Below are 16,878 nucleotides of genomic sequence, written 5' to 3'. Positions count from 1 at the left end.
CGATTAATCTGCGATTTTTTGGAAAAAATCTGCAAAAAAAAATCGTGATTTTTGGGGCGACTAAATCGCCAGCCCCAAAAGATCGTGATTTTATCTCGTATCGCCGATTAGTCGGCGATACTCACATCTATGGTTCATACAACAAAGTTGCATGACATCCACATAGCATGCAAAGAGGCCGAGTCATGAATTCATTATTGTCCCCAATGAATACTAGAATCACCATAAATAACCATCATAGTAAAAGAAAAGCCATCAGAGGCATTCATAGATGATGATAACAAAACAATATAATCCATAACTGATCAAATACTCTAGATGAAGATAATAAATTGACTGTTGCAACATGGGGCCAAAATAAAACAACAAGACAGATGAACTGGTATAACAAGAATATCCTGAGTGACAGTGGAGAGGTTCCTTACCCAAGTCATCTCATAATACTTTTTAATATCTCTCTCCATGCCACCCAATCTCACCGAATCCCTTAGCAACAACAAAACCACCTTATGTTCACCCTTGCGTGTCCTGAATGAAGAATTTGATATCCTCAAGCTGCCATCATCAATGATCACGCATCCAGCCGACAGGAGTAAAATGCATTCAACTGATAGGATGCTAATGAAGAAATAAATGTGCCATTCGTTAAGAAACAATGGTGCACATAACCTCATATGATCAGATGTTTGTAATTATTAATAACTAGAGCCCATCGATTAGCACAAATAAGAACTCCTACAATTGCTTTATCCATCCCAACCTGGGTCTGATACCATTTAATGTTTTAGCCTAGATGATGGATAATCAGCAATAAAGAAGACCAGAGATAATACACATAAGACTCAATACATTTATCTTGGAGAAACCCTTCCACTTGAAGGAAAAAACCTAGCCACACCAGCAAAAGATCTCTTTTATTGATAAAAATTTTGAGTACAAAATTTTCACATTTTTTTTTTACAATATACCAAGAAATCACATAAATAGATTGCATAAGACTCCATCTTTCACATGAAGGTCTGTCTGAGTCCCAAAAATAAGAGCCTTCTTATTTCCACATATTCAAACCTTCACATTTCCATATGCATGCCTCTTCGCACAATGTATGACACGTCTTTTTGCATAATATTAACTTAAATGTGATTAGAAACATCTCTTTCAGCTGAAGATGACTGTAACGGTCATAACAACATATTTCTATCTCATAAAATCAGAGATGATGGTCTCTATTGCAGCTACAAACTTCAACAAAATGCATTTCAATTCATTATCCAAAGTTTCAATGCAAATAAATCAGATAATAGGCCTAATGAAGGGTACTCCCCTTATTAACACAAACACACAACAAAATAGAGAAATAACAACAAATTGCAAGAACAAGGAACTTGCTTTCTATTATCTTCAATGAAATGGAATTACAATATTCAGAAATGTGACATGCAAAGCCACATGCACATTCCTTACAAGGCAGAGCGACCATATACAACTACATAATTGTCTTAGATAGTTCTACAAGGCTTCATTAAATAGACAATCCTTAGTTGCCGAAGAAGGTTCTAGAAATTTTAACCCTAATCTTTGAGGCTGACTATCCCTAAGATATTATTATTCAAATTTTATTACATTAAAATAGGCCCCAAACAACTTTCAAAACTCAAGTGAAAATTTGAATGAATTCCATTTTTCCTATTTTAGATAGTGTAACTTTTGGAGTTATATTCTCATCACCTGTTGACCCGATTGGCTATTATAATCCTATTTCGGTAATGTCATGAAGTGCTTGACAATGCATATCTTGTGCAAACTCTAGTCAGCCAAGGTTTGACCCCCTTTTGAAGCCTCTAAAGCTTTCAAAGTTGAGTTCAAAGGTTTTGTCGCTACTACCAATACCAAAAATTTTCAATATTTTTAAAACTAGACTTTACCTTGCATTGAAACTTTACTGGTAGGCTGATATATCCGAAGTAAACCTCCACAGAAGAAATTAAAACACTCTAAGCTCCAACAACCAACTTACCAAAAATAGTAACTTTTCTAGAAATAACAACTCTCCAATGAGATAACCCTTATTGACAAACGAGATAATATTTTTGGTGATGCAAGATTGCCCTTACACCTAGGATGCTCTTGCATCAAACACCCAAAGTAATTTGAGAAGCGACCTTGTCACATCGGCCAAGATAGTTAACCTCCTCCCTCGACAACTGTGATGAATCTTCGACAGGTCTTCATTTGCATTTGACTAGATAGTCTTCATGTCTTGTTCCTCGTGCTTTTGCCAACACAACTATCTAATATGTCTTCAATCTCTTCTGTAGCTGACGTAGTTGATGGAATATTCCACTGTGCTTCTTTGACCTCATCTTCAACACCTCCATGGTACTTTGTTAGATTTGAAATGTTAATTGTTGGTGAATATTGAGTTCATTGGTCGATTCTACTTCATAAGCATTTCGTGAATCATGCATCTTCAGTATTTTGCATGGTCCAAACTTTTTCATCTTCAACTTATTATATATTCCTACTAGAAATCTCTCCTTCCTCAAATGAATCATGAATTCATCTCCAATTTGAAATTTCTTATGCCTCCTTTTCTCATCTGCCTTAGCCTTGTATTGTGTATTCATTCTACTAATGCGCTTCCTAACCTCATTTAAATTCTTCAAGTGTTTTGCAAAGTCTTCAACTTTGGCACTACTTGTCTCCTTTTTAGCCAACATCCTTAATTCTAAAGCATTTTTGGGATTTCTTCCATATACTATCCAGAACGGTAATTTATGAGTACTTCTATTCACAAAATTATTTTATACAAATTTTACATATGGTAAATTCAAATCCCATCCCTTTGGCTTATCTCCAACCAAGCATCTCAACAGGTTACCCAAATTTCTATTCACCACTTCTGTCTGTCTATCAGTTTGTGGATGGTGTGTCGAGCTGAACCTCAAATATTTGTTTAACTTCTTCCACAATGTTATCCAAAAGTACCTAACAAACTTGGTGTCTCGAGCTGAAACTATTCTCTTTAGTAGACCATGTAGTCTCACCACTTCTTTGAAAAACAATTCTACCACATGAACAACATCGTTAATCTTTTTGCAAAGAATGAAATATGCCATATTTGAAAACTTGTCTATCACCACAAAAATTGAATCATGCCCTCTTTGAGTCCTTGGAAAGCCAAGAACAAAGTCTATACTAATATCCTCCCATGGATTCTTTGGAACATGTAATAACAGATATAACTTTGTATGCAACTTGGCTCCTTTTGTCATCTGACATATTTTGCAACTTTGTACAAATTTCTTAACATCATGCTATAATTGTGGCCAATAATAATTCTCACTAACCAGAGCAGTGTTTTATCTCAACTATAATGTATAACCAACCCTCCGCAATGCTTCTCTTTTTTGAGATTCTTCCCCACGGAACTCCTTGGAATGTACAATTGACTACCTTTGAATAACATACCATCTTGAATTATGAAGTCCAACCATCTAGTTATGTCTAAAGTAACATGCTTTGTACAAGCCTTCCAAGATTTGCCAAAATCAAGATTGTTAGAGTGCAAACTCTTGAGCTCATTGAACATAATGCACTCAATTTGCATCTCTGTAAGCAAAATCTGTCTCCTACTAAGGGCATTTGCAAGCCTATTAGACTCCTCACTCCTGTGTTTCAAAACACATGTATAACTCTACAGAAACACAACCCATTTCAAATGCTTGTGGTTTAACTTTCCTTGACTATTTAAATATTGCAAAGCTTAGCGGTCAATAAATATAACAAACTCCTTAGACAAAAGATAATGTTTCCACTTCCTCAATATCTGAAATATAGCATAAAATTCTTGATCATAAACATAATATTTTCTTTTGACACATTCAACTTCTCACTAAAAGAAGCAACGGGCTTACCTTCTTGACTCAAAACAATTCTAATGACATTACCACTAACACCACAATCTACTTTATACACCTTTTAAAATTTGGAAGTGCTAAAACATGTTCTGTAACTTTTCTTTTCAAGATTTCAAAACTCTTGTCTTTTCCTACACTCCACCTAAATTCTTAACTATCCCTTCTCATTGTTTCAGTCAAGGGGCCACAGATACTATTGAAACTTTTGATAAACTTTCTATAAAAGCTAGCCAAACCATGAAAAGATCTTACCTTAGTAGCACTTCTTGGAGTAGGCCATTTAAGGATAGCCTTCAGCTTCTTTGGTTGCATTTTAAGTCCTTATGTTGAAACTACAAATCCCAAATACACTAACTCCACCAAATTGCGTTTCTTCAAATTAACCAATAACTTTTCTTCCCTTTACTTGTCAAGGAACCTACGAATATGCATTTTATGCGCCTCCAATGTCTTACTGAAGATCAAAATATCATTGAAATAAACAATGACAACTTTATCTAGAAACTCTATCAATACCTCATTCATGAGCCACATGAATGTACTCATTGCATTGGTTAGCCCAAAAGGCATGGCTAACCACTCATACTTGCCCTCCTTTATCTTGAAGGTTGTCTTCTTGTAATGTCCTACCCCCAAGCTTACGCAATTGAGTAAATTTATTAAATGCTTTTTTTGAACCTCTTTTTTAGCATTTGATAAATTAAAATACTAACATATATATATATATATATATGAGCCTATGTAAACTTGAAGAATATATGTATTTATAAGTTAGGAAAAAATAAAAAAACAAGAGGTAGCGTCAGCCAAGATTGGCAACATGGCTTAGGGAAGTCAAGTGACTTTGAGCGTTACTTCGGAAAGAGGTATTTGAGATGTAACAACGCTTAATTGAAGGGGATATGTGGAGAATTATTGATAGCACAAAAGTTGCAGGGAATACAAGAGGTATTTCGTCAGGGGAGCTATTTTTAGGTTTGAGAGACAACCTCAGAATAGCTTAGTAACTGTGACAGCTGCAAGGTCTTCCCAGGCTGAAGCAGAGTTCAATGAAATTCATCAGGCATAATTAAATCTACAAGAACAAGCAAGGAGACCAGGTGCAGGTAGTAAGTGATGGAGCTCTAATTTTAGAGGCTTCATTTTTGCGCATTTTGTCAAATTGGAAGACGTTTGAGTTAGAGGCCCCTTTTATAAGGGCACTCGTGGATCAAATCTCCATGCAGTAGACCAAACAATCCACCTGTCTGCTTACCTTGCTCATCACATATACATCTACTAGCATTTCCAACCATAAGATATGATGGAGGCTCCTTAAAACTTCCTTTAATTACGCCTTGAGGGGTGTCTCTATGTTGCTGCGAAAGATCCTATTATAACACAGATAAGAAGGATGCTTACAAAGACCATAACACCATATTTATCGATGCATTCTGTCAGTCTGTTTGCATCCACCATCTTTGCTCAAATCTAAACATTTCCCATCTCCTCATTTTACCCGATGACACCTCTTTGAGATATTCTGACATACATATGTTAGGCATTGTTTGTGATCCCATATAGATATTTGCCAAACATATTACAAGCCTTGTTTATGGTTTTGTATTTTGCATTTGAGTTTGGGGCACTTTGTCAGACATTTGACTGCCATTGTGTATGGTTCCAAATTTTATAATATACAAAAACATCCCCCAGGTCTCAAGTTCCCGATCAACATGAAAGAGTTGTCGTAGTAGTGGGCTCAAACAATAATAGTGTTGTTACTTCTGAAATGGCAATTGAAGAAATCAACAATACCAAAGGCTGAATTAATAAATGAATAACTACAGCTTTAGAGAATACATTCTCTGGGTAAACTTGGCGGCTAATATAGAAGGGTCCTGTAGAGAGACATACAATGAACTGTCAGTTTCATTTTTAGATGAAACCCATAAATCTATGTGATTTCAAAATAAAGATGTGTAATAATTAAAAGAAGAGTCGCCGATGAAGAATACCGATGCAATTTCTGACCCAATGATGTTAATCAATGACAAACAAAGTGGCATGTTTGAAGTTTAAGACAAGAACATGTATTGACAGTTAGAGAAAGTTCGTTGAAAGTATTCAAACTAAAATATCAATTCAATCATAGTTTGCATTTGCTGCCTGTGATGAAGACCATGCAATCAAATAAATGATATTTTGTTTGTATGCAAACAAAAAATGAGAATATGATAGAGTAGAAGAGCTTAGTATGAGAGTGTGAGCTCCTATGAGTAGATATACATATGGTGAAGACGACAATTTGATTAATCTAACTGTCATTCAAGATTCAAAAGTATGAAGCGGAACAACTCATTGTGAATTGCATGAGATGTACTCATAAATTTGTTGTGAAGAATGTAATTCAATGAAAGTTTTCAAGTGCGTATAGCATGAGTCATGAGCCGAGTATACAAAACTGAGTTGAAACAGTTGGAAGATTATATTTTGAAAGGAAGCAATGAGTTTGAAGGAAGGAACTGAAGCCGGAATGTCGTACTTCATGCAAACAGAAGACAAAATACACAACGACCAGATATAAATTGAGAATAGGTATATGACATGTCCGATGGTGGCAGAGTAAAATTTTCCATGTCATTAGTTCTATCGAATCAAGTTTTAAGTGGTGGATTTGATGGCATAAAAACTACACCCAAGGTTGTAATTTGACGCTGATAATCTCGATGAAAAGAAATGATATTCTAATTACTCACGAGTATGATAAAGTAAATTGATATTTGTTTTTAGGAGGGTGTGCTCAATTAGCTTAATAATTAATCACTGAATAATAAAAGGACTTAACAATCAAAGATGTGATTATAGCTAAGAGAAAGGTATTATTGAACTTTAAAAGGTCACGTTCCTTTGATTGTCAAAATGTCAATAAAGAGATGTAACATTGAACCAACAAGACATATTCGACAAGCATAAGCAAACGAGATCTATTTATTTGCAAGGAGGAACAAGGTGTTTAAAGCATGGTTTTGTAATATAAATTTATTTATTATATTTAATCATGAATAAAAGCCTTTTTTTGCTTTTTGTTTATTTAAAAGGCATCGATATTTAAACTGCAGTTGATTCGTCCTGTATATTCATCTTTAAATTCTGTAAACAATTTAAGACACGGTCATTTAGCATCTTAAATATGATCATCATAGATATAGTGAAATATCAAATTGTTTTCATAGCTGTGTCCAGTTTGTCTCCCTACCATAGGAGTTAAAGTTCAATCTGAACTAATTTAAGATTGCATATATATTTGATCTGTCACATCTTGATTATTAAATTGTTGACAATATAAGTGCGTAGAACTTTATAAAGTTGTATGTGAAATTCTTCATTGTAGTTGACTTTATTGCCTAAATAAGCAAAGGCACCTGTCTTTTGAGTCATTGAATTGTAATTATTGGATCTATATTCGTAGTCAGAAATCTATATACTTCCTTCTTGCAAACATCAAATCAATTATTGATAACATTATACAAAGCATTTAATCAATTCAAACATTCAACACTCAACATTTAATCTCATTTTGATCGAGTTTGAAGACCTTGCCAATTGGAGAACTCGCAAAGCTTAAATTCACTATATAAAAGCCTTGAACCAAGTAATCAACATTTGAGGTGAAGGTCTACTCGCCTAGGTGTAGCAGAGCTTGAAGTGCAGGGGAATCAAGGTTATCATTTGTTGGCCATAACTGATTGTGGAATCCAGTTGGAGAAGTGGCAAGCTCTTGGATTTCCAATCTGTGGTTTTGGTAACCGACAATAAGTATTGAGCAGTTTTTGCATGTCTGTCGATTGGCTAGACCTTTGAACAACTAGAGCTGGGCCAATATTATCTTCTTTGGTATTGCCATCAATATATAGGGGGATCGACAGGATTGAGAACAAATCACATACATTCTGGTCAACTAGAATAGTTTGGTGAATGTGCATGTTATTCATATTAAACAAGGGGTGTTGCAAAGGAGTCTAACTGCTATCGGGATGTGAGGAAGCCTAGATGGGTTATACAAGAATTACATATGCATGAGGACATCAAGTATTGAAATGAATGAATGCAAATAAGCACCTTGAAATCTCCGAGTTGTATAGGACACAAGAAATGACTCTTGAGTTAGTCACTAAGCAAACTGGCTGCCACTAATGTTGAGTTATGCAGAGATACTTCACTTCAATCATGAAAATCTTGAAATCACGAGAAAAGCTGTAAGCTGTAACCATCATACTGGGAGTGATGATAGGAGTAGACTTGAGTTGAAAACCGTAGGAATGAACGCAAAGCTATGTGGATAGATGCAAACAAACATTTTGAACTCCACCCTTAGTTATCAAACTGCTGCTCAATCAGCGAACAAGAAATAAATTTTTGAACAGGAGGTATCGTGGTGTTTGCAACATACCAGGTGAGGTGGGAAGGTTACATTGAAGGAGAAGTTGTTGAATCAAAAGAGTGTACAAGACTAGGTTAGTGATTTGGGACTATTTAGTTATTTTTAAGGATTATTCTGTTATCGGTTCCAAACTGATAGCTGTTATTTACTGCAAGGAAATGCTAAAATGAAAAACCGAAGTATGAAATTTTTTATTTGAGGTTGTCTTTAATAGATTTTCACCACATCGAAGTTGTTGTGAGTAATTTAGTGTATTCATTTTCTAACCCATTGGCTCATATGGGGCAATATCATTTGTCCTAGAAATCTGGCATCCTCACATAATAGAAACAGGGTAGCTTATTATACTTCCATTCATCTCCTTCTCTGGTCCGAATTTGGTGAAATCCAATTTTTAGACCTATCTTTGTGAAATACACAAATCCACTCAAACAATCCATAATGTCATCCATCCTTGACAAGGGAAAATTTGCACTTGATAGTGATCTTGTTGATAGCTCAAAAATCTATACACATCCGCCATTCTTTATTTTTCTTTGGTGCTAATATTGCTGGTGAAACACATGGACTCAAACTCTCTTCGATCAATCCTTTTTGCAACAGCTATTGCACTTATCTATTCAACTCCTCACTTTCTGTTGGAGTCATTCTATGAGCTGCCTTATTTGCCAGACTTACCCTTGGAATCAAGTCCATTTGGTGGCATATCTTTCTCACAGGTGGCAATCCATCTGGTACATTATTGGCTACAATATCCTGGAACTCATCCAACAAATTTTGCAACTTCTTCATATACATCTACTTCCTCTTTACCAACTTTTGGAATTAAAGCAAAACACTTATACTCATGCCTCATGCCTTCTAAGATTTTTTTCTATTAACTAAACATATTCTGACATCACTGCATACCTTTTCTTTTGTTTCCTTCAATGACTTCAGTTTGTGTTAGACTTCATACTTTGTCAAAGAATAACTATTTGCATACCCATCATATACTGCACGACAATCAAATTGCTAGGGCCTCCCCAACAACAAATGACAAACATCCATAGGCATAATATCATACACCACCTCATCATGATAGTTCCCAATTGATTAACCAAGGCCTTATAATCCTTTTGCAATCAAAAAATCCAGTAGGATTGAAATGCTTCTTTCTTTCTAACTTCAAATTATCAACCATTTCCTCTAAAACAAGATTATTTGTGCTACCACTATTAACATTGAACATTCCATAACTCACTATTACACTTACACTCTGTGCAGATCAAATTCTTCCTTTGCTCAGGTTCATTCTCATCACTCAGCAAGGCCTCTTCTTGTAACCAGGAATTTTCCTCTTTCAACATCTTCAAAATGTGATGACATCTTCATCTACATGCACAACTCGTGCATTGCCCTATGGTCTTCTATTGGTTCTCCCTTGATGTTGAGGAAACTCATAAGCTCTATGTCCTTCTCCACAATGGAAATATGTTTCACAAAAACCTCCTCTTCCTAGTCCTTGCCTTCTTTCTCTTCCTCTCTGATCCCTTTCACTAGAATCTTCCACCATGACCTCTTTTACTGTGCTTTTTGTTGAACTTCTCGTCTACCATTAAAGAAAACTAATATGCCTCTTCAATACTAGTCATTCTAACCAGACTCAACTCCTCCTAAATACCTGGCCTTAACTAGATATGGTAACAACCAATTTTTTCCTTATTAACCTCTACATGGCCTATTTTGATGAGGACTGGATAGAACTCTTCTTTATATTCTTGAAGAGATCTTCTCGCTTGCTTCAACCGTTGCATTTGTTTGAGCAGATCTAGCTCATAGTCAATGGGAATGAATTATCTCTTTAATTTCTCCACCATACGATCCCATCTTGTGATTTTCTCCTTTCCTCTTCTATTCCTTTCCAACTAAATCTCTTGCCACCAAATTTTCGCATGCCCATTCAATTTTGTCTTCACAAATTTGACGTTCTCGGGATCTTCAACATCTTCATACTCAAAATATTCTTCCAGATCATTGATCCAATCAATCAGTTCCTCTGGGTTAAGATTTCCCAAAAATGTGGGGACTTCAATCTTGGGTCTCTTTCTAGTCCTGAAAATACTCCTCAAAAACCTGTCCTTCTCAGGATTCCTATCCACTTCTGACTCTTTTTATTCAGCTCGTTCCTTTTTAAATTCCTCATCACCTTTGTCTCTTACTACAATATTTGTTCTTGTACGCTACTCTTGCAATGCTTGTGCTTGTCTCTGGAGAGCTCTAAAATCCTTTTCTCTACACCTCCAACTCTTCTGCCACAGTGCCTTCGCAGAAGCATTTTCGCTCTTATCACTCAAACACACAACCACAGTCCTGGTGCAAATTTCCTCACCTTTGGCAATTTGTCTACACATCTAAGAATTTTTGCTCTGATACCACTTGATGAAGGGCACTCCCCTTATGGACACACAATAAAATAGAGACATAACACAAATTGCAAGAACATGAAATTTGTTTTCTATTATCTTCAATGAAATGGAATTACAATATTTAAAAAAGCGACATGCAAAGCTACATGGGCATTTTCCTTACAATATTTTGAAAGTCGGAGCCATCATTTACATCCCCAAAACTATCCTAGATAGTCCTACAAGGATTCATTATATAGGCACTGTTTTGTTGCCTAAGAAGGTTCTAGAAATGTTAACCCTAATCTTTGAGGCCAACCATCCCTAAGATATCATTATTCATATTTTATTACATTAGAATAGGCCCTGAAACAACTTTCGGAAGTCAATTTTTTTATTTTATTTTAAAATTTTTAGGTAGTGCGACTTTTAAAGACCATAACTCATCGCTTTTTGGCTTGATTGGCTATTGTAACTCCATTTTAGATTTGGCACAAAGTGCTCTAATCTTGCACAAGCTCTAGTCAGTTGAGGATTGCTACTACCAAACATTTTCAATATCTTCAAAACTAGATTTGACCTTGCTATGAAACTTTACTGGTAAGCTGATATGTCCAAAGTGAACCCCCAAGGAAGAAATTAGAATGTTCTGAACTATAACAACCAACTTGCCAAAATAATAAGTTTCTGAAAATAGTAACTCTTCATTTGAGATAGCCCTTATTGACAAACCATATAATATTTTTGGGTGATGCAAGATTGCCCTTACACCCAGGATACTTTTGCATCAAGGCCAAACATGAGAAACAAATAGTACTTGATTGCACCAAACATGAGAAACAAGTTGCACCATAAGAAATCTTGATTTTTGAAGACAAATTGTGAAACTGCCCCTTAACACTCAACAATAAACCTTGGTGTGATTGGACAAGTTGTGAATTTATTATGATTTGTACAAAAATTGCCCCTGTGACAAAGTTTCAAATTTAAGTCTGAACAGTAATGCACTTTCAACTGGCTTGAATGCTCCAGCTTGGTCCTAAAACTCAGATTATGTTTTCCAAACAGCCTGCAATATGTTTCCAAGTAATTTCGGGGATGAAAACACTCCAATGAGTTTTGCAAAAAAATTGACCCCTTTAGGAAAATTCCAGACTTAATCTGCAGATGCCTGCCTTACAGCCCCTTTGATGTCTCCAAAATGATCTTGAAACACAAGTTTTTGCCCCCTAATGCTCCTGCAGTCAGTTTTGGCATGATTTGATTGATAAAAGAGAATCTAATGATTTTTGTGGAAGTCGAACTCTATGGAGGATTTTTCAGACATCAATCTGAATACTCATGTCGTCTTGCCCACTCACTTTGTCAGTTCCCTCTTTGGGAGGTAATTCCCTCCTTGGGAGTCAAGGAAAATTTTTGATTTTACCCCAGCAACCTTACTAGAACAGACCTTAAAATGATGGCTGATGTCTTTTCATGGTTTGATTTTCAGGTCCTTTGCTTGGGTGATTTCCCTTTCAGCTCCTTGGCTTTTGCTTTGATCACATTTGACCTCTAAAGTCAACCCTTCATCAACTCTGTACTTCTATATTGCCATCGGATGCTTCTTTTAAAGTAGTTTTGGGATGAATCTCCCCCCTCTCACAACAAATGTGGGTTTAAACAAAGCTACATAGAAACTAATGCACATTACATTTGTTTTATTCCCCATTTATTTGATTAATTTTCATATTATGTCATTAAGGGAAAATTGATCAGCATAAGGATAAAATCTTAAACCCATACGCAATATTTTTTTTATTTTCATTTTATTCCAAAGAGGGAAATTTGACCCTCGTGGATTTAATTCCACCCTTCTACTTAGCATTTTATTTTAATAGATTCATAAAGAGGAAATCTGATCTGCATATGGAATCCATTTTGCTTCATTTTATTAACCATAAGGGGAAAATTGACCCTTTAGGGATAATTTTAATCCCCATATTTAACATTTTTCATTCATCCACAATAGCCTTCAAGGGGAAAATCTACCTGCATTTGGATTTGGGGAGATTTTATATTTTTTTGGCGAAAGGGTGTTGATGCTTGGTAGCTTCAGTTGGATAACACTGTGGCTATATATAGTTACATACGAGTTACAAGATCATCATATGAGGGAAATTAATCGATATATATATATATATATATATATATATATATATGTATATATATGTATATATATATATATATATATGCATGTATATATATATATATATATATATATATATATATATATATATATATATATATATATACATGCATATATATATATATATATATATATATATACATGCATATATATATATATATATATATATATATACATGCATATATATACATATATATATATGCATGTATATATATATATATATATATATATATATACATGCATATATATATATATATATATATATATATATATACATGCATATATATACATATATATACATATATATATATATAAATGATTAGGTTTGTATTATATTAATTATCCATTTAACAAATAAACATGTCCTATTCATGGGACATGTCTCTTCATAGCTTATTCTCAATTTAAATAAGAGGTCGCTGCAAATTGGAAAACATATACCAAATATTATGGCAGTGCTATTACATTTGCAGCAATCCTCCATAAATCAACATGGTATCATAGCAGGCTGCAAATGTAATAAAAGGACTAAATGATAAATCGAATTAATATTTAAGCTGACAACATAGTTGAGAAAACACAGATCCGACACAATAAACAAAATATAGCAGCCATCAGAGATAACAAGCGACCTTATATTGGTTGGATCTGCAGAGTGGAAAATTAAAACATTACAAATGGCTAGTTTTCATTGGACAGTCCCATGAATACATGGACTGGTGTGGACAGGAGTTAGGTCTTGCATGCTGACTAGTTTTTCTTAGTCCAAGTGTGGGCTATGTCTGGCAATTTGTTTCGTGTATATTGCACTGGTTGTAAAAGGATGTTCTACACAATTTATGGCAGATACAAGATAGTAATGGACAAATGTGTGTTGTTACCAAAATTTGTGTATGATGAATTAACAATGTCTGATGGAGGATGTTCTACCTTAGAGGCTCGACAATTGTGGTTTTAGAATCCTACCAGTCTTTTAAGTTTTGGCCATCTTTAGTACTGAGAAATATGCCCAACATAGATGTGGGGAACAATGACAAAAATAAGGAATTAAAATATTGTCATAGTAAATAGAAGGCCGTGACTACATCTCATGGATGCCAACACAAAGAGCATATTGACCAATTGATATCAATAGATATGTAGCCAGAATGATCAGTATCCAGCAATCATTGGATATGTCTCATGAAGCAAGTTCTCACTATGAAAGGAGATATTAGAAACATTAAATTGCTGACATCATGCATCACTGCATACGCAGAAGCAATTGAACATGAAGACCAACAATGACATCACTAATCCCACCAAGGTGTATCGATAATGCTGGTTTGGGAGAAGTAGATAGAAACTTTGCATATATAATGGATTGCATTGTCATTCATGGGAATTCAAGTACGCTGAATGATATACCCACTGCTTGCTTATTATACATATCACTGGAAAGTCAGAGAAATTAAAAGGATCAACAATCAGAATGGAGGGATCGTTGAATGCTTTCAATGGATAGAAAACATGCAGAGAGGAGAAGTATTGAAATCAACTGCGGTTTTATTCGGTAAATGCATCTTGATATTCTTCATTTCTCAGCAATTATAATGCCCTCAAATTTATGATATCCATCAGATGTACTGTGAGCAAATATATGTCAAACTCATTTTAAAGCCTTAATTTCTTGAGACTTTTCTCAAGAGCAAAAGTGCTAGATGTTGAGTACAATCTTGTTACTATAGAACCCATGGCCAGAAAATATATTCCATGAATCGCTTTGAATGGGTTCTGATCATTGTGAAATGGAGATTCCTCTTGATGGTGGTACATAAAACACATAGCAGTTGATTAAAATTGTAATGGGAGAAAATGTTTTGACCTGAGCAGTCAAAGAATGTGATTATGGAAACTGCTGGAGATGTGTATGTGGCCAGCCACATGGATGATATACTCGGACATGAAGATGGGCAAGGGATATATCCCACCAAAGTAAGTATTATTCAATCTTTTGGAATTATAAAATCAGTGGTCCTCATAATCTTATAAACATCAGAGCCCCCTCTTATAATAAGGTGAATTAAGGTAATGTACATTCAAAACTTTCCTTAGATCATTGTGCAAATGGAGATGTACATTAAGTTCTATTTACATATATATACATATATAATATAAAATAAATTGAGTTTTAATATTATTACTTTAAAAGATTATGAAAGTTAAATGGAGTTAATTGATATATGTTAGAAGTAATCAATATGATTTCTTATTGGAAGAAATCAATCAAGAACAAGTGTAGAAACTGTTCCAATTCCTATGCAAATGCACATGTGTAGAACATTGTAAATTTCTTAAAGTTATATAAATAATGTTTATTTAAGAAATGATTGATATTTTGTGAGATCAATATAATATCTTTTAAGAAGGGTGAAAGAAATTCAATGTTATATTTCGCCTTCCTCTTTGGTTTCCTCACGGTCACTGATCCAGCTTTATGCAATGATGTCTTCGAGTTCTGATACTTCATCAATTACAATTTTGAACTTTTCTGCATTTAACCAGGGAGGCCAGTTTGAGTTGGAGTTTTTGTTCAATAGCGGCTCTTGTGCTCTCAATCCCTTTGCTAGAGACCCTAACTTCTCCAAGAACACATTTGATAATATTCAAGGTAACCCTGTTTCCAATCCTGAGTATATTTTGTGCCCTGATGTCAGTGACTGTACTGTTGTAAGAAATGTCATCCTGTCTTTAGTCTCAGCAATGATCAGATGGTCCAATGATACTGGCAATATGCAACAGCTCACAGTGCGTAAAATTTCAGAGTAGTGCAATGAAAACTGCAAATTAAAAAATATGCTGATGGCCATCTGACAAAGCCACAGCTAGTGATTTGATGGCAGTGAGTGGAATGGTCACACCTATCCATCATAGGATTATACACTTATTTATGATCACGTGATCTCTCCGTTGCAGTCTCATTTATATGTGAGGAAATTGAAGAGTTCTAAAAAGGCACGAGAAAAACAGTTGCTTTTTAATGATTGAGGTCCAACTTTCCAAGTTTAAAATTTATGAGGAATATAACGTATTATCCATGGATAATAATAAGATAACTCCACCTTATCATTCTCTCTCTTCTTCTAAGTTTCTTTAAGGGTGAATGTATCTATTCTTGTGTCAGTGAGGAAGATCACTAGTCAGCTGCATTTCCACTAGAGGTGCTGAAAAGGAAATCACTTTGAATTAAGAGATTAACTCTATTTTTGATTTTAGATGTTTTCAAATTTCTGGCTTCAAGTGTTTTCTCTTTTCATGGCTCAAATGATTAGTTTGGAGATTCCTTCCACAAGTGTGATAGCTTCTGTCTTTGGAACAAACACCAGATATGCACCCATGAATATGCTTTGCTGATTTCTCAAAAGGAAGCCAGATCCAGCTGTTCCTATTACGAAGTAATTGGTAAATATTTGCTTGATATTAACAATGATCAAGAGATCAATTTATACAAAAGAACGAATGGTGTTTCCTTAGGAAACAATCATAAAGAATAGAAACATTCTATTCTAGATATAGAAAACTAAATATTAGAAACATTCTAATATTTACAGGAGATTACAATAGATAACCATTAATTAATAAATAATAATAATAGAAACTATCTATTATCATAATACCCTCCTGTAATGGTTAATCTACCCACAACACCAAGCTGTCTTCTGAATTGGACAAACTTATCTGGACCACTTGGTGAGAAGGTCTATAGTTTGATCCGCTGTAGGAATACATTCAAGTTAATTGTCCCTTCTTGAACTAGCCATTGTATGTGGTGCAGGGCACCTCTTGAAGACAAGAAGAGTTACTTAGGTGACTCATGAGTTTGAAGGTGATACAAGACCTATAAGGTCTTTTCAATATTTTAATATGGCTATTAGGCCATTGGATGTAATGACTTGATCCATGATAGATGGAATAACTTGT

General features: G+C 34.7%; 1 protein-coding gene across 5 annotated transcripts in view; it reads left to right on the top strand.

The window, feature by feature from the left end:
* Window positions 1–16,878, top strand: part of LOC149535609 (guanylate kinase 2, chloroplastic/mitochondrial-like) — a 172,352-nt gene that overhangs the window by 21,885 nt on the left and 133,589 nt on the right. The window lies entirely within an intron of this gene.

Source organism: Cupressus sempervirens, chromosome 10, assembly GCF_028749045.1.
Source record: "Cupressus sempervirens isolate cs-2001-9-10 chromosome 10, ASM2874904v1, whole genome shotgun sequence".
Lineage (NCBI taxonomy): Eukaryota > Viridiplantae > Streptophyta > Pinopsida > Cupressales > Cupressaceae > Cupressus > Cupressus sempervirens.
This window is presented reverse-complemented; position numbering and strand designations above follow the sequence as displayed.